This window comes from Wasmannia auropunctata, unplaced genomic scaffold (assembly GCF_000956235.1).
Source record: "Wasmannia auropunctata unplaced genomic scaffold, wasmannia.A_1.0 LD336036.1, whole genome shotgun sequence".
In the NCBI taxonomy this organism is placed as follows: domain Eukaryota; kingdom Metazoa; phylum Arthropoda; class Insecta; order Hymenoptera; family Formicidae; genus Wasmannia; species Wasmannia auropunctata.
The window spans coordinates 327,080-349,383 of record NW_012026854.1 but is presented as its reverse complement, the minus strand read 5'-3'; the positions used below and the strand labels follow the sequence as shown (position 1 = coordinate 349,383).

The window sequence follows — 22,304 nt, the reverse complement described above, 5'->3', positions numbered from 1 at the left end:
CTCCGCCCCTCACTGATTTCGAAGAGCTGCTCGTCGTCTGCCTAGAAAAAGAGAAATCTACCCCGCCGCGCGACCCTACGACCTGCGCGGAGTTTTATCGCGCCGTAAGACGAAATTACGTGTCGGGGAACGTTATAAAATCGCGGTGAAATCGCGAGAAGAGAGCCGTAAAGAAAAATCGATGGCACGTTCGCGGATGCTACCACCTCGTTCCAATCATTGACGGAGATTCGATACTCCCTTCGATATCGGATCTGTTGTGCAATCTGCGGTTAATTAAGATCGTAGATTCGCCCACGCAGCTAATCGTAACACGTCGGAGACTCAACTTCGCCCTTTTCTGAAGCTTTGAATCGGCTAGTCCCCGCAGCCGCCAGCCGCAATTCTTCGAGAACGTTGCCCCGAAAACGACGAACACGCGGTCGCGACGTTCTCTCTCTCGCGCGTGATCTCGAAAATCGTTTTTTTTTTTTCCTGGTATCTGTACCGAACGCGAGCGAGCGAGCGACTATATATACCGGGCTCGAGAAGCCATACCCGGCCATTCGTCGCTCAGAACGGCAGCGTGATACCGCGATGGACGGATCGAGCTTGGCTGCGCGGAGCGAGGGCGGAGCGAGCGCGAGGACCGATGTTCATTTCATGGGCCGTCACGTCGTATCAGTCCAATGGCGCAAGGTGTGATTTTTCCCAGGGAATTTCGGTCTGTTTAATAGAGATCCCATATCCCGATCCGCCCGGCTTGCCGGGGGTGTTCGAGTTACGCCAACGGCCACCGCCACATCCCCTTCTCTTCCCCTTGCACAATTCTCACGCTAGTCGCTCTTCCCTGCCTCCAGTTCTCCGCTCTTTCGATCCGCTCTCCTTCTTCCGCCTGTATACGTGCTTGTGTGCCCCGTTCCATCATTACGTTCTCGTTCACCATATTCGTTCTGCTCGCGGCTCTACTTCGCCCTCGGTCTCGTCTTCGTCATTATCCTTACTATCTCTCCGACAAAGCTCTCCCTTTCCTCCCCCTCGCCGTTTCGCGAAGGAGGTACGTTTATCTTTCGAGTCCATCGGTTATAGTATTAATAGATATTGCGTTCTGTTCGCCTTTATTGCGCTTGTTTCGTCTGACGGGAACTGAAGACGCCACTGTTTATTTGCGAAAAATATAAAATCTACCTGCGAACGTATCGTCGCCGACAATGTAGACGATATTACGTTGAAATTGAAATCAACGCGCGTCTACGCTAACGAGAAATTGTGCCTGTCAGTCGCGCGATTTTTATTTAACGTAGCGAAACGGAACCGATTTGGATACATTTCTTCCCGACATTCGTTCTCGGAGTTCGCATTCGAGAGCGAAAAAGTAAGGCCACGGCGTCTAGTCGGCGGCATTAGCGAGTCCCGAGATTTGTTAAATGCTGAAGGCACTCCGCGAGAAACTCCGCTACTCCGATTTAGACGTCAGGACGAAAGCGGAAACCACTTTCCGACCACGAAACGTAGCCCATTCTAGTGTTATTTTTCTTGCTCTTGTTTCGACCGCGGACGTTTCCCTGCGAGTATGGGATCGCCTCAAAGATAAATGACTTTTGTATTACCTTTATCATCGTTTTGGCCTAGAAAGACTTCGGTCGAGGAAGGAAAACCAAATGTCAATGAAAACACTCGAGATCACATTAACAATGTCCCGTATTCGCAAAAATAAATATTATACATTTTTAGTCGCGATATTAATCGAACGAAAAATTATATTTATTTTATATCAAGAGAGAGAAATATATGAGTAGATTTAAAACGATACACTCTCTAAAATTTATTTTCCAGGATCGATAAGCTTAACGAGTAGCTTCCTTTCAGCACACTCGCCGCGCGATTATGTCTCAATTATTTCATGTCCGGCGCTTCGCGGATATTCGAGGGCATTGTCGCGTAACGCTTGACAGCAGCACAAAGCTATTGTTTTCATGACTACCACGCGATACCGCCATAATTAACTGGCTCATCGTCAATCGAGTGACGCAGGCGCGCGTGCACACACATATTTAGGTCTATTTCACGGGTGCAATTTCGTCGCTCTCTCGACGTTACCGCCATTCTCCGCGTAATGGCCATAATTTCCTTGTGCGTGGCCGATTAAACGATCGATTCAGTTTTCTTGCCTAATTATCGCCGCCGCCGGTTGTTTATCGTAATCGCCATGTCCGAGGGCCTGTCACGGGAATATCTCGCCGTGGTTTTTAAAATGCCGTGCGAAGGAACGAACTGTTACTCGTTCGCGCAAGTGGACCAACTGAAAAACAGAATATTTAGACCGACGCTGAAAAGTCCAAACCGAATGAACAAAAGCAGCGCGAAAAACTCGAACTAAATGAACGGCTGAGTTCGCGAAAACTTTCGCCGTGAAAACAACAATCGTTTAACGCATAGGAGAAAAAACGCTGAACTCGTAGGAAAATGAAAAAAGAGAGAAAGAGAGAGAAAGCTCTGGCCTGTGCTGTAACTCTCCATGAGGGATGATGAGCTTTTTTAAACAAAGCGACCGGTCGTCGTTCTCTCTCCTCGGAGGGGAAAGAAATCGAATAGTTCGTGTAAAATCGATAAAACTGGCGATAACGAATCGTCCGGGAGGAAAAAATCGCGCGCGTTCATTCGAAAGGTTCATTCGAAACGACGCCCGTAAAAAAATAAAACAATACGAAAGCTCACGCGTTCGCCTAGCTGTTGCGAGCAAATGATTTTCGATTCGAACTTGGCGTCGAATCGATCTGTCCGTTTCGGGAAGCGAAGCTTGTTTCGAAGTTTTTACCGGGCGCGCGCCGTCCATTGTCTCTCGTCTCGTGGAATCCGATTCGTCGGCAAGCATTCACTGGCAAAAGAGACGGTGCGGTTAAGAGGCGAGTGGCGCGGTTCGTGGTGTACGGCGGGTCCTGGTAAAGTTCTCAGTGTGCTAGCACGCTTCTCCAGCACTGTTCGAGCCCGGCGCGAAATCTAAGTGCGGAAAGTACAATTGCGGTGACGGTGGCAGCAGCTCTTGCTCCATCAAGTATTAAAACTTCTCAAATCGACGTCGCGGTGAAAAAAAAAGAGAGAAGAAGAATCGCCGACACCTGCGAGATTCTATACCATTACGCCCGCGCGCGCCTCACCCTCGTTCTCTTTCGTGCGCGAAACCAACCCCTCTGTTGCGTCCCCTGCCGCGCGCGCCCTCGTCCGCGAATCGTTCTCGTACAACCACCTTGCGTCGGACTTCCTCTCCTTACCCCCCCCCCCTCTCTCGCCCTCCCTCCCTCCAGGATTCAACTCGTGCTCGTACCGGTGCTTGTATTACACAATCAAATCTAAGAGGCGTCGCTTTCTGCAATCACGTGAACCTTTCGTAGAAACGACGTGACTTTGGCCGCACGCTATTTCTTACATACCATGATGGCTACCATTTAACGACGATATATATTGCCTCCTGCACTCCTGCGGAATTACTTCGTCACGCCGGCTAATTTCTTTGTATTTTGTATAGAAGGCGCGTCCTTCTCTCCGCGCGCGAGAAAATATTTTTCCCCTAAAACTCCGCTATTTACCTTGTCGCGTGTCGCGCTTTATCGCGACGTCAGTTTTTGTGTCGACCTTTGGACATGAAGGAAGGACGCCGGAAATTCGCATATTCTTGCGACTGAAAGACTTTTCTCGTTACACCAATAGCTTTGCACGTTAAATGTGGCTGTTTTGTTTTTACTTCACATGGATTTACTTTACATTGGACATTAACATTACTTAAATAACGTAACATTATCTCGCGCTTCTAAACTACCGTCGCTTAAAAATTTACGAGAAGCTGTGTACAGTAATGAGAAGAAGCGAAACTGTGCGCGTTGGCAAGAAGAAGTCCGCATTCGAGGTTAAATGCAACAATCTAGGAGAGCCGTATCGTGCCAGCTTGCTACTTTGACCGACCATCCCGCAGCGGTTTTATAACTTATAATAAGAAGTCGAGGTTTCATCGGTCGCCTTTTTTTGATTCAGTGCGCCGTAGCGCTGGTTAGACTTGAATTCCGATAGCTTAGCTCCGGCTGACTGCCCTTTCACGGCTGATGCGCCGGAAGAATACGAAAGACGTTGGACGGGAATGGAAAACGCGAGGAGAGAAGGAAAAAAAAATAGAACGAGGAGAGAAGGGAGAAGAGAGAAAGAGAGAGATAGAGAAGGGGTAGCTTCCCACGTAACCACGAAGACACTCGCCGGAACGTCGAGAGGCGGCGGTGTCGCCCGTCGCGGAGTCGCATTACAATAATTGAATTGCATAGGACACGCGGGTCTTCCCACCTTCAAAGAACGCAAGAAAATAGCTAGAAAGCTTCTCTCGCGGGGAACGAGATGGCTTCCGGAGAAAGAGGTGAGTCTCCGCGTCACGAGAGCCCGAAAGGGGTGGTTGCGTCGCCGTTTGCGTCGGAGTTCGAAAGCGGACACGGACGAGAGAGAGGGAGAGAGAGAGAGAGAGAGAGAGAGAGAGAGGAAGGAGGGATTGGAAAATCAATAGAAGCGTTCGTACGTCGCGTGCAGTTAAGTGACTAAGAAATTAATATCTTGATGAGGTCGGACCTCGGCTGCTCGTCGGGCTGAGTACTTAAAAAGGTGGAGGTATAATGGGGTAATAATAACAGCAATGTTTACCTTCTCTCTCTCCTCTCTATCTATCTGTCTTTCTCTCTGTGTTTCGTGAAAATAGGCACAGAGCTTTCTTCCATGTTCGTGAGCTCAAGGTCAATCGTCGTGTGCCTCGTGGTCGTACATTTCTTTCGGTTCCGTTTCGCAAAAGTGGGACGGCAAAAAAGACGGCTGGTAAGACGCGACGAACGCCTTCAGAAAAACCGACAGAGCTGACGTTAGCGCTCATAAATTATTTTTCAAGGTATTATTAAGGTCCCGCCAAGTCTCGCGTGGCTTCTATCGCGCGCTTTGAGATGCCAGTTTGGTCTTGCGACGTGATTAGTATACTCGTGAAGAAAGAAAATTTTTATCGTACTTATGTCATCTGTTCATGCGAAAGGATCGCATTCAAATCGATGTAAGTCAGATGTTGTTTTTCTGTTTCCTTCGATGCGGGATACCGTTAAACGACGTTACGTTTAACGTGGCTGTTTCCTCCATCAAACGATATTGTCCGACTCGAGGAAAGATCCGTGACTCCACCTAGGATCGGTCAACTCCGGTCGGGATACCACGAACAAATAAAAACGACGGTGGACGGCACACGGTTCTCGGAAGTCGTAGCAACGTCCAGTCGGCAAGGCGGTACTAGACTGAGGTCACGAGATTCGATCTACGAGACGGAGCATGGGACTCGAATAGCGATTGAAAAATGGTAGCAGTCGTCGAGGAAGAGAGAACGGGGATGGAGTGCGACAAGAAGGAGAGTTCGGAGAACGCCGAAACTACCTCGTGGAAATTGTCTCGGGACGAGGTCGCGCGCGGTCGTGGCGCGGCGTGGGGAGGAGGGGTGGGAAGTCGGATGAAAATAGGAAGGAACGTCTCTTGCCCTCAGGTTCTTCGGCCACCCAACCCGTACCGACGCGATATCGCGGTGATTGTCTCGGCGACCGTTCCGACGTGCAATGTGCAACGTGCGGAGGCGGAGGGGTAGAGAAGAGAGACAGAGATATCCGGGGACGGAAGGGGACACAAAAAGCCGGGGACTTGCCCGGATCGGTGGTGCGCCGTAACGCGAGACACCCGCAATTTACTGGCAATCAGCGGCGTGAGTGTTTTGTGGCCGTCCAGGGAGACGAGCCGGATGCACCGTTTATTCCTCGTTGTCATAGAAGAATTATAAGTCCTCGGGCGCGCACCGACTCGCGCCCCTCCGCGTTCCATCCCCGCGGCTCACCCCGGGGGCTCGGGGTAAGCCCAACAACCCCCCTCCCGCCGTGGTGGAGCGGGAGAATCGCTACGTGGCGCGCGTGATAAACACACGGCCTCGGATTACGATTCCGAAAAATCGCCCCGCGACGCTGGTTTGCGCGCACGCCGCGCCAGCGTTCGTGCGCGGCGTCGACGATTTATTGGTCGGCATGGCGTGAGTTTAAAGAACGAGCCATGCGGTTCGATGGCGGCTTTGTATGATGATTAAAAAGAGTTGTTTACCGACGCAAGCGCGCTACGCTTTTGCCAGATAAAGAGAGAGGGGAAGAGAGAGAGAGAGAGAGAGAGAGAAATAGGCGCCCGAGAATAGCTCGTGACGATTTAATCAACGCGCGTCGGTGACTCCCGCAGCCGTGGCTGCGTGATGTTTCAAAGCGATCGGCCCGGCGTATTTGCCGGCTCGGAATCATGCTGCCGCTAACCCGTTGGCGTAATAATCGCTGCCATAATCGGTGGAAGTGTACGCTGTGACGTGCGATATACCTGTCGAATAAACGGGCTAGTCGAGCGTGGCCCGAAATGGGTGCTCTCCGGCAGTATTTAGGAAATTATCGGCCGGCTTTATCGTATATTTAGGAAATAACCGGGCGCCGGGCTCGACGCGCGATTTTAAAGTCCCATAAAGTATGAAAAGGCTATTTCGAATCCGCTTGATTTGATGCCTCGGCGTGCAAATCCAACAATTCGTTTTCATTCGGCCATCGCTGGTTTTTGCTGGCGTATATATATATATATATATATATATCGGTACGGCACGGTACGGTTCACGAATGCCCGCGATATATAAAATAGTGCGCGATGAACTATGATATATCGGATATACGTATGCCGGTAATATAGCGCGCGCGCGAGGTGTGTACGCTTTAAAATTATATCGCGGCCTTTCGAGAGCAGCCTTTCTCTCGCGTTCGCGTGAGATTTCGATTCGCCCAGGACGTTCGCAAACAACGTCCGTGATGCACGAGTATCTGCAGATAGTTTATCGAGAACGCGAGGCGTGAAACAAGGAGTAAGAGGAGGGTGGCGCGCGTGAAAAGTGATTGGCGTATTGTCGCGGAACTTTTAATATCCTTCACCTTGTTTCCGATACGCCGCGTCGTCGTCGTCGCCGTTGTCGTCGTCGTCGTCGTCGTCCGCTGGAGGGTGACTGACTTCTTATATCTCCCCCCGCCCTTCCCCCCGGTTCGGCACCGCACTGTCTGCTCCACTGTCCTCCGACGCGCATACACTTCCTTGCCCGTCCCGCTGACACGCCGGGCACACCTTCGCATCTCCCGCGCGCCCATATTTTTCCGAATCCCCGCTGCGCACCACCCCAAGAGACACACAGGGGGTATCTCTCGCAGTCGCAGTTCACCCATCCCTCCATATACCAACGTCGAGAGCAAACTCGCTATGATGAAAAGTGCATTCCGATATTTATGCATCGGGATTTATGTGACGGGATTATGTGTACGTTGCGCGCGCGGATCGCGTGTCGTCTCGTCGACGAAGCGGCGCGGCGCTCGTAGACAGGCGTGACACTTTCGTTCGGGAAACGTTCCCTCCGCCCGTTAATGACCAAAGGCTTTAGTCCGCAACTGATGTTGGAGAATCACGTTTATCCAATTAGAGCGACTAACAATAGATCCGGCCATATTACCGCGAGTATGATTAATTAAATAGCGAACAGTGTAAACTGTCACGTTCTCTACGTCCAATGACTGTCGCGCTGCCCGATAATTCTCTCTACGATGAAGCTATGCGAATAATTATGTTACAGAATTCATTTTAAAATAGACGTCATAGTGCCGCATAACGTTTTCTGATAATCTGCCTCAGTTATCATATGTGCACTCATCGTCGTCATTTAAATCGTGGCTAAATACACGTGTAATATTCGCGAAAATAAGTAATCAATTTTTCTATGATGGATTTAGGAGCTCTTGTAATCTTTTCTGCTCAGAAAAAAACGTAATCATTATATTCACATCGCTGTTGACCAAAAAATATTCGGAGATGAATGAAGTATTAATCAAATGATAAAAAGAAGCATACCAAATAATGAAATATCAAGTGACTTGAAAGCACCTTCCACACCACTAGTCTCTGTCCTTCCTCAGTTTTACTCTTCCACCACCCGGGATTGGAGGCACCTGCCTTATAAATGGCAGCATTATGCCCCGTCCATAGCACTCTCACCGCTATTGATAGTCGTCAAGGAGGGGGAGGGGAGGGGGAAAGGGGAAGATGGTGAGTTGCGCTTCAGCTTTCAATATTTCAAACACTTATCGTTCGCGGTTGTGTGCGGCTCGAGGGGTCGGTGGTGAGTAGGGAGCGGCAGCGGGAGAACGAGTGGTAGAGGTCCTGTCTTCCTGGGTTGGTTCGCGGATTCGAGCTCGGCGGCTGTGCCACCTTCCTACCTTCATCCGGTATAATAGTCGCATTTATATCATCTCTGCCCGACGGTTTTGACTTTATAATTTAATGCGGAAGCCCTCGACCCACCCTCTCTCTCGTTGCCCATCCACCGCCATCGTCCAGACTGGAAAGGGTTGCGCGCTACCAAGTATCTTCTCCCGTGCTACTAGTGCGGTGAATTATGTGAAACGTATCTGATTTTCTGCCACGGTGCCGGACTCGGAATGATACACTTCCTTCGACCGATAGTCCACCGATTTTGCTATACCATCCTCCGGAATATATCATCCGTATCCGTGGTAGGGTGGATGAGATCGGAATAAGTTTCAACCTCCGTATACGTCGGTCGGAATTGATTTCGAATATGTTGGATAGTACGGGCGGCTCCCCGACGTGATAGAGTTAACCAAGCAAGTATCTCTCGCAGCGTATTTCGTTATTACTCTCGCGCGCGTTTGGAAAATTGCTAAAGGAAATAGGAAGGCGAATAAACGGTAGTTCCGATATCGAAACACGAAACTATTAACCGTGGAAGGTATCAGTGAAACATGAGTGGAGCTTACTGGGGGAGCTTTCACGACATGCGACTTAAAGATCTTTCCCCTCTTTTATGAGCATTAAACAGTTGAACGATGCAGTTAGCTGAGTAAGTGTGAAAAAAGACACGCTTTTTCTAAATATTACTTGAAAAAGTTTAATGACAAAGTTCTTTTGATATGTTTCAATGTACGTCAGACGTTTAGTGTATGTGTATAAGGAAATAAAGCAAAAAATCGTGAAATTGGGATTAATAATTTTGTATATTCTGGAAATTTGGTTTTAGAGATAAATTTCCCAATTTAGCGCGTTCTTCGGTCTCACATTATTTTTAAAGTATTATCGGCTTTGAAGTCGTAAAATACAAGTATCTCCCGTGACGAAATGACTCCTCTAGGTTTACTTCGCGTCGTTTTGCGAGAAATGGTACTTGGTTATTAGTCCATGGATCGTACGTCGAAGATGGCTCGGGCGAAAGCTCCAATACAAAGGAAGCTCTCATGGTTGCGCATCGTGGATCTTCCCTTACGAGCCGGCCATGCAGAGAGATACGATGTATTAAATGGCCAGGCGCGCAATAGGCGAGCGTTATAGTGGAACGTTAGAATGGAATATTGCCACCATGACCTAACGCTAGTAGTAGGTACGGTAGTCGAGTCAGGCGGCGCTTCTCCCCGTCACAATAGCCTCATGAAGCATGGATAGAGTCGGAAAAATATGTTCGCATCGATCCCGTAAGGTGTACACCGGGGTACACCCCGTCAGTGCCTTAAATCTTGCCGCGCACGAGAAAATATATCCGCGAGCGCGGTGATTGATTCCTTCGGAGAGGTCCATTCGCGGGCCTCTCTCTCGGCTCGCGTCTCCCCCCGTACGGGCGAGACACCCGGAGTTCCGGCTTCCCATTTTATTATGCATCGCGAAGCTCACGCCATGTGTCAAGCTTCCGCTGTAAATGCGTACGTATCCCGTAGTAGAACGTACATGGCAAACGCGCGATATTGTACATCCGCGAAAGAATTCTATTCGCGCGGTCGCGGCGGCAGCGGCGGCAGCAGCGCCGACGTTCCGGCGTATATATCTTTTTTGATTCTCTTTGCCTTCTTCCCTGACACTCGGAGGCAAGAAAATATCCTGTGGAATATCACGCGCGCTCGTGTAACAGGAGCCGTCTGGAGTGCTCGTCACGCGAACGCCACTCGCTCGTCTTACGTCAGTGCCGGTTTTCAAAAACGTCGATCGGGTATGTCGGAGATGCGACACCTCGACGCGGGTGGGAGAGGCTGCCGGGGGAAGGGAGACGGAGTTTATGACAACGAATTCCTTGGTGACTCGATCACTCGGCGATGGAACTCGATCGGGATTTGTCGGCGAGCGAGAGCGACTTTTCCTGAAACTATGCGTCTCCCTACTCGCATCTACTCGCGTGCTGTATAAATAAAATTTGTCAGATTATCTATTGCAATTTGTGCGTGATGAATTTATCGGGATATAGAATTGCGTTCAAAATGTTCGGAAAATGAATATTAATATTTTAAATGGATAAAAAAGAAATATTAATGAAGCGATATAGTCATTTACTACTGCTTGAATAGTTAAATAATATTTTATTCAATAATTACATGAAAAACTTTTAATGAATTAATCAACAATTTAATTAAAGAATATTTTATATAATATTTTAATTAAATTTATTTTACGTACATTACAAAATTTTTAATAAAGTTAAATTTTTGAAGATTGAAAACATTAAATGTATGAAAAAATAATTTTGTGTGCTAATAAAGTAAACATGACGTATGTATATTATATTTGGAATGGTTTATGAAAAAGAACTAAAGTTTATATCTATAATTGTGTAACATAATAAATATTATATTTTGAAATTACAAATATATAAATATATAAAATTTCATACAATCGAGGTAGAGCTGGTATATAAAATGCACTTTTTAAGTATTCATATCGTTCGTTTATCGTGTCCGAAAATAGATGCGAAAGTGAGTGGTCTGGACTTAAATCTTGGAACGTCGAGATGGCGTGCGATCCTAATAAATGTCCAGCGGGGGCCAAGAGCCGCCTATTATACGGTGGGTCACCGGGGAACTACAAATGTGTCACATCGCTTGTCTCTCGACGTCGGTCGCGTTGTACTGTTGAACCAGGCGCACGGCGAACCCTCTCGGTCGCGTACAAGTTCAATCCTCTTTGTTTGTGTCCCTCCGCTTATCGCGTACTCGACATAACACTTTCTACAAGCGATGGACGAACATCCGCATCGTATTGAACACGAGCGTGCGCGCACGCGGTTTAATAGCTATGCTCCGCGTTTGAATAGTTAATGGCCGCTAATATGCGGAATTAACTGGCTCTTCATGCCAGCGTTCATTCCCCGCGTTTACTATCTCATCAAAGACTCGTTCCGGAGCGATGTCCCACCACATCGCATTCTGTTTAAACCGCTGTATTAATTAGAAAGAAATATATAATACTAATTAAGAAATATTAATTAACGATATTTGCTCTCGCGCGCACGATTGCATGGTAATTTAATCGCGTCGTATTATGGACTCACAGATGAACTTCGACGTGTGCAGTAATTTAAAAGCGACCTAACTCGAAAAAAAAATGTGTAAAAGAACATAACGGGCATGCTTATTGCCCCTACGGAATAGGTAATGTACATTGCTAATTTATCATGTTGTGTGGAAGGTATGTATACCTTTATATCTTCCACACATTTACCATGCATTCACGGATCAGCATTCGACTCGCGCACGCGATACGGCAATAGTAGGAGAACAACGACGGCGAGTAATCCTTCGGCCAATCTTCATATCCGTTATACCAACGTAGAAGGTACGCGTGCATATCCCCAGCATGTGGAGCAGATCCGTGCATATACACACATGCACGTGTACGTACACACGCACACGCGCGGATATGTGTATCGGTGCGTAAGGTACCTCTGTTGGAACGGGACTTCGGCGCAACGCCCGTCCCAGTAGCCACATCACAGTGTATTACCGAGCGCGAATGCGGAGATGCGGAGATGCAATGCAGTTTGGTTTGCGTCCGTGCAACGCCGGCTCGTTCCACCGGCTACATCGGCCGGCGCAACGCCGCTTTGTACTACTCCGCGACGATGCCGATGGCGATGCGTTGCCTCGGCCTGGCTTTGGCGGCGGCGGTCGGCGGTCCTCTTTGCACACACACATATCGTACCGGCAAGAGCGAGTGCAACAAACGGCCGCGATTCGATCCCTATTCTATTAAACCTGTGCGCGCGGCAAACGGGGGTGAAATAGCTTGTTAGAAAACGCTCGTTTTCAAGGGTAAGAAGCGAAAAAACTTTTCGCACACTTCTTTCCGCAGTTTCTCTCTCTCTTTCTCTCTCCCTCTCTAAGTTATTTCTTACTAGATGGAAAAAAGTGATAATGAGCTAACGACGATACCGTAAATGAAAATGAAAATGTTGCGCGTAACTCATCGGACCCAATCATTTTATACCTTTCTACTATGTCGATGTGCTTGATATCGATCGAATTCTCGAAGTGGCTTGTTACTTAGCCTTATCTGCGGATCATAAAACGTCTCGCATTTAATCCTTTCGTTCGTTAGGAAAAGTACGGGAATTGTTAATCTGTGAACGAGTACACAAGAACTCGATTCGCGTCTGTCATCGCAAATACAGATATTACGAATAAATAAAGATATCAAAAATGCATAGGATTTAATATATTTTTTCTTGTTTTGATACAGAGCACACATCTATTTAAATTCATATCAGTATTTACACACGAGACTTTAAAGATACCATCAATTCATCTAGTTTATTTTTTCTTTTTTTTTTACGAGCTTTCTTAAATTTTTTTGTCATTTACTCTGATTTTATCTGTGAAAAGTCGTGATATAATTCTTGATTGCTGGAGTCGATGTACTGACATTAAATATAGTTTAAGAGCCGGCGCGGAATCCCTGAAAACATTCATATCACTTAACGCTTGAGCCTCTCCGCACCCCTTAGGAAGGAACGACTGGCGGAGCCCACCGTCGCCTCTCTAGAGTCTCTCGAGAGAGAAATCTCGACTGTCCACTCGAATGGCTGAAGAATTAATTCACATTTATATCCGTATAATCGATTGGCAGAACCAGACCATTAGGTTGGCACATTAGTATTGCCAAAAATATCGATTTCGGATTTCAATGGCGGAGAGACTTCTATCTCCCTAGTGTAATTGAAAATAAGATGCTAAGAGAGCTGCAAAGATTTTAATAATGTCGAAGAACATTCTAAATTGACGAAATGAGTATAAGTAGTACTGCCAATTTATATTCCGTAAAATTGTGAAAGTCCGTCTACTTTTTTGCTCGCTTCCATGCAAAATCGTGTACTCCTTATCTCCAAGTTTTAAAAGTCTTGTAGAAAAAGTTTTCGAATAATGTCATGAAATCACGTGACAGCAATCAAAGTACTGCGGGATTAAAGAGTAATTTGGTTGTCGTTGACTGCCATGAATAAAATATAGTGGATAGAATAGAAGGATCGCTAAATTGCAATGCTAAAAATTCAAATAAACGAGCATTTTCGTACGATTTTGCTCTCTCTCTCTCTCTCTCTCTCTCTCTCTCTCTCTCTCTCTCTCTAGTTGTCTCTCTCGTAAAATATGCTTACTGTACGCGGATCTTAACACCAACGATTGGTCATCCACTTTGCTCCTCTTTCTGCTTTCCCTCTCCTTCTCACCCCTCCCTTCTCTCATAACTATCTCGAGGGCGAGTTTGGCTCGCGGCCAGAGTGGCTGCGCCTCCGGGGACTGTTCTAGATCTTTGCGGCCTTAGGGGACGGTGGAGAGAGCCGTAACACCGACTCCAGTATTTACGGTCATTTTTACGGCCAACTCGGCCCCGCCATATAATTGCCGCGGTCTACCGGTGTTTTAAGAGCTCTATGCTCTCGGACAGAGCGGGACGGCGGGTTACAGGAGGTTGCGCGCTGGCGGTGGAGATGGGATAGCCCGGCCGATGCCGAGACCCTACTAACCCTCGTGACTATATACCAGAGCCAGGAAAGTAGGAGCTCACGTGTACGTGACGGCGATACCCGAACGCTTCCCAGGCCGAAGACGCGGAAACTAACCAGGTCGCACATGGCGATTTCGCAGCGACGGCCGTAAAACAAGGGCTTGGTGAAATGCCTACGGTTTCTGCCACGGCGGATAACCATCGCGGCGGAGGGGCACAATGGTAGCTTGAAAAACCGCCAGCTATCTCCGTTGCTTCCACTTTGCCCGCATGCGATTGGTGTTTCGCCGAAACGTTTCGTCGGATTGCAAGGAAACAGCTTTAAAATTAGCTCGTCTTTTCACATCGTCGTAAATCTTTTTTTTAGCCGTTTTATTCGATTCGCTAATATTCGTCGATTTTCAAGGGATTTTAAGCGTACAATTAGACGTAATTTTTCCGATCGTATAGTCGAGGATAAGCTCTCCGATCGCTCGAAATACGATCGAATAATAGGCTATCCACACTGACCATGGAATACGTTCCCGTATACAAAGCCGCTTCATATAAACTCATAATCCGCAAAATGAAGCGTTTTCTCGGCAACGAGTCTGCCCACTAAACAGAGATGCTTAGGGATTTCTCTTTTACTCGACCAAGCGAAATATCTCACGAGAGCTCGCCGAGAGAGGAAGGAAAGGGCGAGACAGAGAATTAGGGCAAGAACGGCAACGAAAGTAGGGATTGTGTGCCGGAGTTTGTCGCTCGTCGGACGAGGGTTTACGATATTGTATCTTTTGTGGGGAAACTCTTCCTCTAGCTTCCGTTTTCTCGGATCCGCCGAGCTTTCGCTTGCCAACAAGAAGACATCGTCGTGTATCTAAGCAGTTTGATTCTTCTGCGATATTACTAGGTTCTCCCCTAAATTCGCCCCTTAATACGCGCGTAATTGTGCATCCAATCACGAAATTTCTATCGCGTCGTCACTAAACAGTCCGTTCCGCGCGAGCGATTTTACTTCTCTATTAGCTTCTTGTCCGTTGCGTTTGCCTCAGAACGTGGACAGAACGCGGGTCACGTGATGCAAGTAATTTGTCATACTTCTCCACACACCGCGTGTCCTTCCTCATCTTTTACTTCTTCGACTAATTTGTCCCGGGGCAAAGTCCTGTTTTCTAACCAATTTCATTAAGCACCATCGAGGGGGCATCTCTATTATATAATGTGACTTCATTGGCAAGGGTAGCAATCTTACTAATGGGTACACCCAAGCGCGCACATACACACGTGCCCACGTACCGGTCCGTACGTGCGCAGGGTTGCGAGAATAACCCTCGGTAAACCCGGGGCGAGAGGGAGAAACGAACGAACGACGAACGAGCGAGCGAATGAACGAACGAACATGGAATTGTCGCTCGACGTATATCCGACCAACTATACTCTACTCGCGCGAAGTAATCCCTCACAAAGGAAACTGTCAAAATAGCCCGTCCGACTGGACGAACTACCGGCCTCGATCCCCCGGTGACGTGCACTTTGTAGATTTTGACCTACCTATGGGCTTATCATCGTCGCGCAGAAATTCCCGATACACCGCGCGCTCACGCTTGATTAATAGTACATCAATTTACATCGCTAAATTACATTCACCTCCTCTACCCCTCCTCCCCCCGTCCCCTCGCGCGATCGAGACTTCTGCCGAGTTCTGTGTCGCACGCGCTTATCGACCGTGGCGTCGTTGTAAATTAAATTTCTAGAAGCCGGGAAATCAAATTTAACGCGAGACTTTGCTGCAAATTTAATTCTCTGCAAATTCGACGGAAGAAACGTGTTTGCCGAGTTCTCATTTTCAGACAATTCTCCGTAGATACCGCCGGGAGATCGATACGCCGATTATTTTTTTCACGCGGCATCAATTTTAACGCGACGACGTTTAGTCGGTCGTACGCCTCGTCCTACATTTTTATTTCTTTTTTTGTAATTTTTTTTTTTTTTTTTTGTTCGACGTAGCGCGGCGCACTGCAGCGAGCAAAGCCACCGGGGAATAATATTTTCCCGTCCAATTACGACGTTATTACGAGGCGCGGAACGGCGCACGCGCTCTCGCACGGACATTGGTAACATTAATAACGAATTTAATAGTTTTCGGGATGACGGCTGGAACGCGGAATTGGTATATATGTGCGCGGGGGCGGAGAGGTAATGGGAGGTGAAAGATGGAGGAGGTGCGAGACCGTTCGGTGCCGGCAACCCTTGAAACAATCGTCGTATTGTAAGCGTCGCAATCCGGAGTTTCGCAGGACAATGGCGGCACCCTAGCACATATCTCGACTTGCTAGACTACTCCTGTTTCTCTCTCGCACTCTCTCTCTCCCTCCTCGACCTTCCTACTCCTTCCGCATCTCGCACCAGTATATCTCGCTGCCAGCCGGATGAACAATGAGAAGCAAAGAGAACGTCGTGCTCTCCTCTTCGGCTGGATTCTCTCCTGTTGTTGCATAATTCGCAGTTTTCAATACTTAAGTCCTCCCCGTAAATGGCACAAATTTTGCCAAGCTTGTACAATGCTTAGCTACGAAATGTCTTCACGATGTTTCTTACGTCATTCACCGCACAATGTACCATCGAGCAACACGCTCTTTCATTTGAGTGAAGAAATATCGTAATAAAAACGTTAAAGAATTTTACATCGAAAGATGCGACCTTTTTATTATGCACTTAATTCGTCTATTTATCACGCGACTTTCTCTCTAAGTCTTTGAATTATAAATCATGAATTTTGAATCGTAAACTTATTACAAGATATAAATGCAACTTAAAATCGAATTAAAGATTTCATTTGAATGAGAATTTTTTTATTGATCGCTTTAAAGATTCATTAAATGATAAAAATGTAAAGTAGTGCAATATTGAATAACTAATCAAGCGAGAATATTAATGAAATAGTGAATATAATATAATATTATAATAATGTGAATATTATATAATGATCAAGATTATTCACTTAGACAGAATATTATTTACGAAACGAGAAAAGCATGACCCCAAAAACTTAATCGATATTTTAATATTGATTTTTTTTTTTAGTACAATGAGTTCAATCCTAAAACTTTATATTTTTTTACTTATTTGATTTACTTATTTGATAAAGTTTATTGCCGATAATATTCAGTCTCTTTTTACATTTTTTTTCTTACATTTGAATAGAGAGGGGGAAAATAGAATGAATTACAAAAGATTTCAATTCTATAATATCTAATATACAATTTGATTATCTCACGATAAATTATAAATTAAGAGCAGAAAATCTGATATGAATAACAGATTTCTACGAATCTTGGATTTCGCGAATGCATTTTTAAAGAAAATTCAAACGCGATGTCCCACTTTCCTCGTTGCTCATCAATTATACGCAAGCTATAAATGAAACAATAGTTTCATTGCGTTGCTCATTTCTTCATTATAAGCATAGGTATCCAACATTGGCTTTTTCGTTATTCAGATTCATTAATCATTCGCGTTTATCTGACATCGAATCTCTCATCGTAATATCTCGTCGATATTATCTATTGTCGTTGTAAGACCACTCGCGCGTATATACTTAATCGCGCAGACGGCGAATGTAGGGGAAGATAAAGAGGACAGAAAGGAAACGAAAGTTTTTATAGCGATGGAGTTTTAAACAGAAATCGCGTTCGTCGCAACGGAGACAATACGGAGAGTCGGGTACGTTTACGATGAGCTCAATTGCCGGCGATATCCAATATCGGGAGCACCGAGACGATTTTTCAAAAACTTTTCGGCGAAATGGTGTTTCGGGGAGAAGTTCGGATCGTCGAGCGGAACGAAGGTTGACAGGCGCGACGGGGCGACGCGAACAGAAAGGTTCGCGGCGCCGAGATAGGCCGGAAGAGAATAACGGCAATACGGCCGGGCATAAATCGTCGGTCGTCGATTCGATTAGACGAACATAATTTACACGTGGGCTGCGAAAGAGTGTGCGGGCGGCTCAGCTCGATGCCTCCGCACGGCTGGCGGCTTCTTTTCTTTTTTCCAGTATCAGCCGCGTTCCGAGAAAACAATTGCCCATCGGGCATAAATCTGGGCCACCGTAGACTGATATATCTATGTGTGTGTGTGTATATATATATATATATATATATACATTATGTGCGCGCGCGTGTGTGTATGTGTGTTACACACACAAATACGGACTCTTAAATTCTGGAGCGCCGAGAGAAGGACCCTTTATTTCGTCGACTTCGCCACCGCCACTCCACAGACTTGTATTTTCTTCCGTTTCTCTCTGCGACCGCCGCGCCTCGGTCTCTAATTTCTTTGTTCGCCCCCGAGGGTCACCCTTCGTTCGTGAGACGCTATCTTCACCCGGGGTCCGTTTAATTGGCCAAGGACGACGGGGACGACTTCCTTAAATTCAGAACGTCGACGCGAGGACGTCGCGCGCGTCTGACCAGCGAGGAATTGCGACTCCTTGAAATATTCGAAAGCGTACCGCCGCTCTAGGTGCGATAAAAGTCGGACGCGGAGGCCAATCCATTCCCCCCCCCTCGGTCTCTCTTTCACTCTTTCTCTCTCCCGCGAAAAGCGGGAATCCAAGCGGAAAGTTTGGCGCGACTTCGACGTCAGCGTCGCCCGACACACAATAGCTTGTTACGGGACAATGGTCGGAGTGGGGTAAATTCGGCCGAATTTAATTATGAGACGCCTTGGGGAGGCGGCGAGCGATGTAGCCAGAGGATGGTACTCGCCGAAGTCTACTATCCGCGGGGTGAGCGGAGTGAACAGGAAGGGAGGGCGTTTGCTCACACCCTCGGGAGAAATTGAATGCGGAGCTAATTTTACTCGCGATACAGCCACTGATTCTCTCTCTCCCTTCCCGCGCCTCCCCCCCCTCTCTCTCTCTCTCTTTCAGCTTTCATTCTTTTTCGCGTTCCGCTTTTCCACCGTTCGTTTCGTACGGACAAACGAACGCCCTTTTTTCCTGTCGTTTCCGCTAATCGTAGAATCGGAAGCCCCAGCAACGGTTATTCCGTTCCTCCTATATGTTTGTCTCCTTTTTTTCCCTTCCCTTCCCTTCCTTTCCTTCGCATCCCTTTATTTCTGCCTCCCGCCTTTTGCCTCTTTTCTCTCCGCGGTGCGTCTCCTCCGTATTCTTTTTCTTTTATTGGCACCGCTTTCATAAATATTCAATGGCCGGCAACGTCCCCCGCGACTGCAAAACTTCCGGACGATTTCGCTTGTGCCAAGGACTTTGCGCCTTTGAGCTCGGATATAGCTAAAGTCGATGTTTCATTAGCTCGCTCACTGGGGTATTCGTGAGCAGAAAACATTGCAATTTAATCTTCAGTAGTGCACTGCGGCAGCGGCCTTTAAAAGAAAGCGAGCGCCGCCGCGGAAATCTCGAGGAGAAATGTTTGGATAATTTCAACGACAAAACGCGCGATCAATATTACACGTACACGCAACACATACATACACACACACAGACACAGACACGCGCGCGCGCTCGTGCGGATTCGTTTAATCATATTACTCCAACGGATGCAATCTTTCGACGGTGACAAAGAGCGGCGTCTTGTTCGCTTGAACGACAGATTTCCGCGAACGATAAACTTGCCGTGCTTGCTCTCGCTGATAACTACCGCGGTAAAGCGCGTTGTCTTTTGCCCGTCCAGCTGTTAGTAAGAAATTACCGGGCTGTCCAGGTGGTGGAACAATGGAACGGGAGAAAGGAGGGGGGGGAGGGGAAACGACGACGCACGGTGGCTCCGGGAGCGCTAAGGAGCGAGAACGGGCAACGGCAAACTCGGCTGCGAGAGTCGCTCTATTATAGTTGCCAAGTCTGCAGTAATCATGTTAGATATTTTAATAAGAGGGAACAGCAGGGAGAAACCGGATACCTCATCCTGCCGTCGCCGTTGCCGCCGTCGTTCTCCTTGCGTTACCCCTGTCCCCCCGCCTCCCTCTCCTTCTCGCCGTCCCCTCCTCCTCGTTGAAACCCTCTGGGCGAGCCTCGTATTCCCTCCGCGCGACGGTCCTCTCCCTGACGTTTCTCCTTACCATTTACATTTATATCGCGACTCCACGGTGATCCTGTTACCGTGTCTATTCGCGCACCTTCGCGCAACGCGCCCGAGAATCCTCCGTCCGGCAGGGGTATAAATGGAAATTTAGATTTCTTCGAAGCCTCGTCTATCCTCCGCGAATCGACCGCGCAGATTTATCGGAAGAATTTATACGTCTCTCTATTCTTGGTTCCTATCCCTCCGTCCATGCGGATTCTTTTCCGTCGGCGACGGAAACGAGAGGACGAGCGAAGGGGTCCCCGGTAAATGAATCCGTCCAATTTTGTAGCTCCGGCGCGCGACGCGTGTTCGAAATGGCTCGCTACAGCGCGAATTTCGAGAAAGTCGAAACTCGATTCGCCAAATTCGAACCGTTCCCCCGCGCGCGATCGGATCGTCTTAATCGAGACAATCCTAGGGAACGATCGGAACACACGTCGCCCGCGTCTCAGGGATAATCACGTTATTTCGATCTAAGCCGCGATACCGCTCGCTCGCTCCCCTGTTCCACGCAATTCCTCTTCGATTCCGCCGATCGACTGTTTTCCGTTAGTTCGATCCGCGCAGTTTCTCTAACCGCTGAAACTCACCACTGCGGAGGTCCTTTTTTTCTACGTCGGAAACAATTTCGCGCTGTCGAATCGATCGATCGGATTTCCCGGACCTCTCCCTCTCCCCTCCTCTCCTGCGCCGCGTTACTCCTCTAAAGATTTTCCCGCAGGCGTTACGTTCTTACGTCTCGTTGCTTTTTACCGAGCATTTTATTCTGCGTACTTCCACGGCTCCAGTCTTTTCATCGTTCTTTTATACTCTTTTTCGCCGCGGCGAGGGGAAAGATCCGATGAGTCGAGCAGATCGCGAGAGACGATCCTCTAAACCGGGGCTGAGCCATTCATCCTGCATCACGCGGGATTAGAGACGCGTAGAGAGTTTTCCATTTGCAAGAAAATACGTTTTCGGAATTTTCTTCGTGGGGGCACCGACCACGTCGTTCTCAGGTTCCTTGTACTCATTGTACGGAAAAACGAGGACGCCCCCCTCGGAGCCCCGCTGGAAGCCCTCGTTCGTTGCTAACGCAAATTTATCATGCTGAGCTATGACGTCGATGTTGAGAATTCAAAATGAGTAACGTTAATACCAGGGATGCTTTGCTGCCGCTCGTAAATTAAAGCGGACTGCGGAAAGAGGATAGGCAGATTTTAATAATTCCAATATTCTCACGGAACTGGAAGAGCTTTTTCTTTTTTACATTTCGCTTTTTTACATTTTTTTTCCGCTTTTGTCTTTTTTTTTTTAGGGCACGTCGTTTCCAACGAATGTGCTGAAAAAAAAAGAAGGAAATAAATCGATTCTGCGGATAATTTCATTAAGCTCATCGTTTAGTCGTCAATCTTTTAAATCGTAGAACGACGTCTCGATAAACGCGATCGAACGAGCGCGCGCGCGCGCCGAAGCTCCGCCATAGATCGACTTCGTTTCGGGATTATCCGCGCGCGTGCACCGTCAACCCGTTCTGTGTGACGCACGCAATTTAAAGTCCAGGCGCAGAGTTACGATATAGCCCATGGGCAAGTCCGCCTGCAATCCGCGATACAAACAGGTCGCTGAACAAACACGATAACGAGATATACGATAACAGCGGGCGCGTCCGGGGTAATCACCGCTCAAAACACGTACGAACGCAAAGAGATATTAAATATGAATACTCCGTGGCGCGGCCGTGTAGAATCACGGAGCCCGGCCCGGCATTAATGGTCGACACGAGGGTGCATCCGGGGAACATGGAGAGAATTGTGCAAAGAAAAAAAAAGAAATAATATCCACGTTCGCTCGCGGACGAACGTCTCCTCGCGTGCGGGGAACGAATCGCTTCTTGGCCGCGGTCGAGGGGCCCCGGCCCGATCGGGGACGAGACAATAATGGATCCAGTAATTTACAAGTTAATTAATGGTCCATAGTTGGTTACGGATCAGAAGTTTCGTCGATTACCAATCAAGTCCTTGACTAATGACGGAGCGAGATCTTCGCGGCGCTCTTCTTTGCGGCGCGCGTGATTAATGGGAGCTAATGATACCGACGTCAGACACAGAAACGGCTTTTAACCTGTGCGTATCTCCTCCTCTACCATCGGGGCGTCGTGTAAAAAAAAAAAAATACGGTGAATTCTCGATATCTCGCATTTAATCTCCGTGCAATAATGTTTGCGGATCGGAACGGAAAATATTTGGGCGTTACGATATTACCGAAATTAATCCTCGTATTTGTTACGTTGTAAAGCTCAATTTTGTTTTGTCTAAATGTTACGTGTAATATATGCACGTGTAATACGGGACACAAAATGTGTATCAAAGGGTTAATCGACAAGACACTGCA

At 47.5% G+C, this 22,304-nt stretch overlaps 1 protein-coding gene across 5 annotated transcripts in view; it reads left to right on the top strand.

The window, feature by feature from the left end:
- The window catches only part of LOC105452192 (tyrosine-protein phosphatase Lar), a 390,547-nt gene that overhangs the window by 197,790 nt on the left and 170,453 nt on the right, over positions 1-22,304 (top strand). The window lies entirely within an intron of this gene.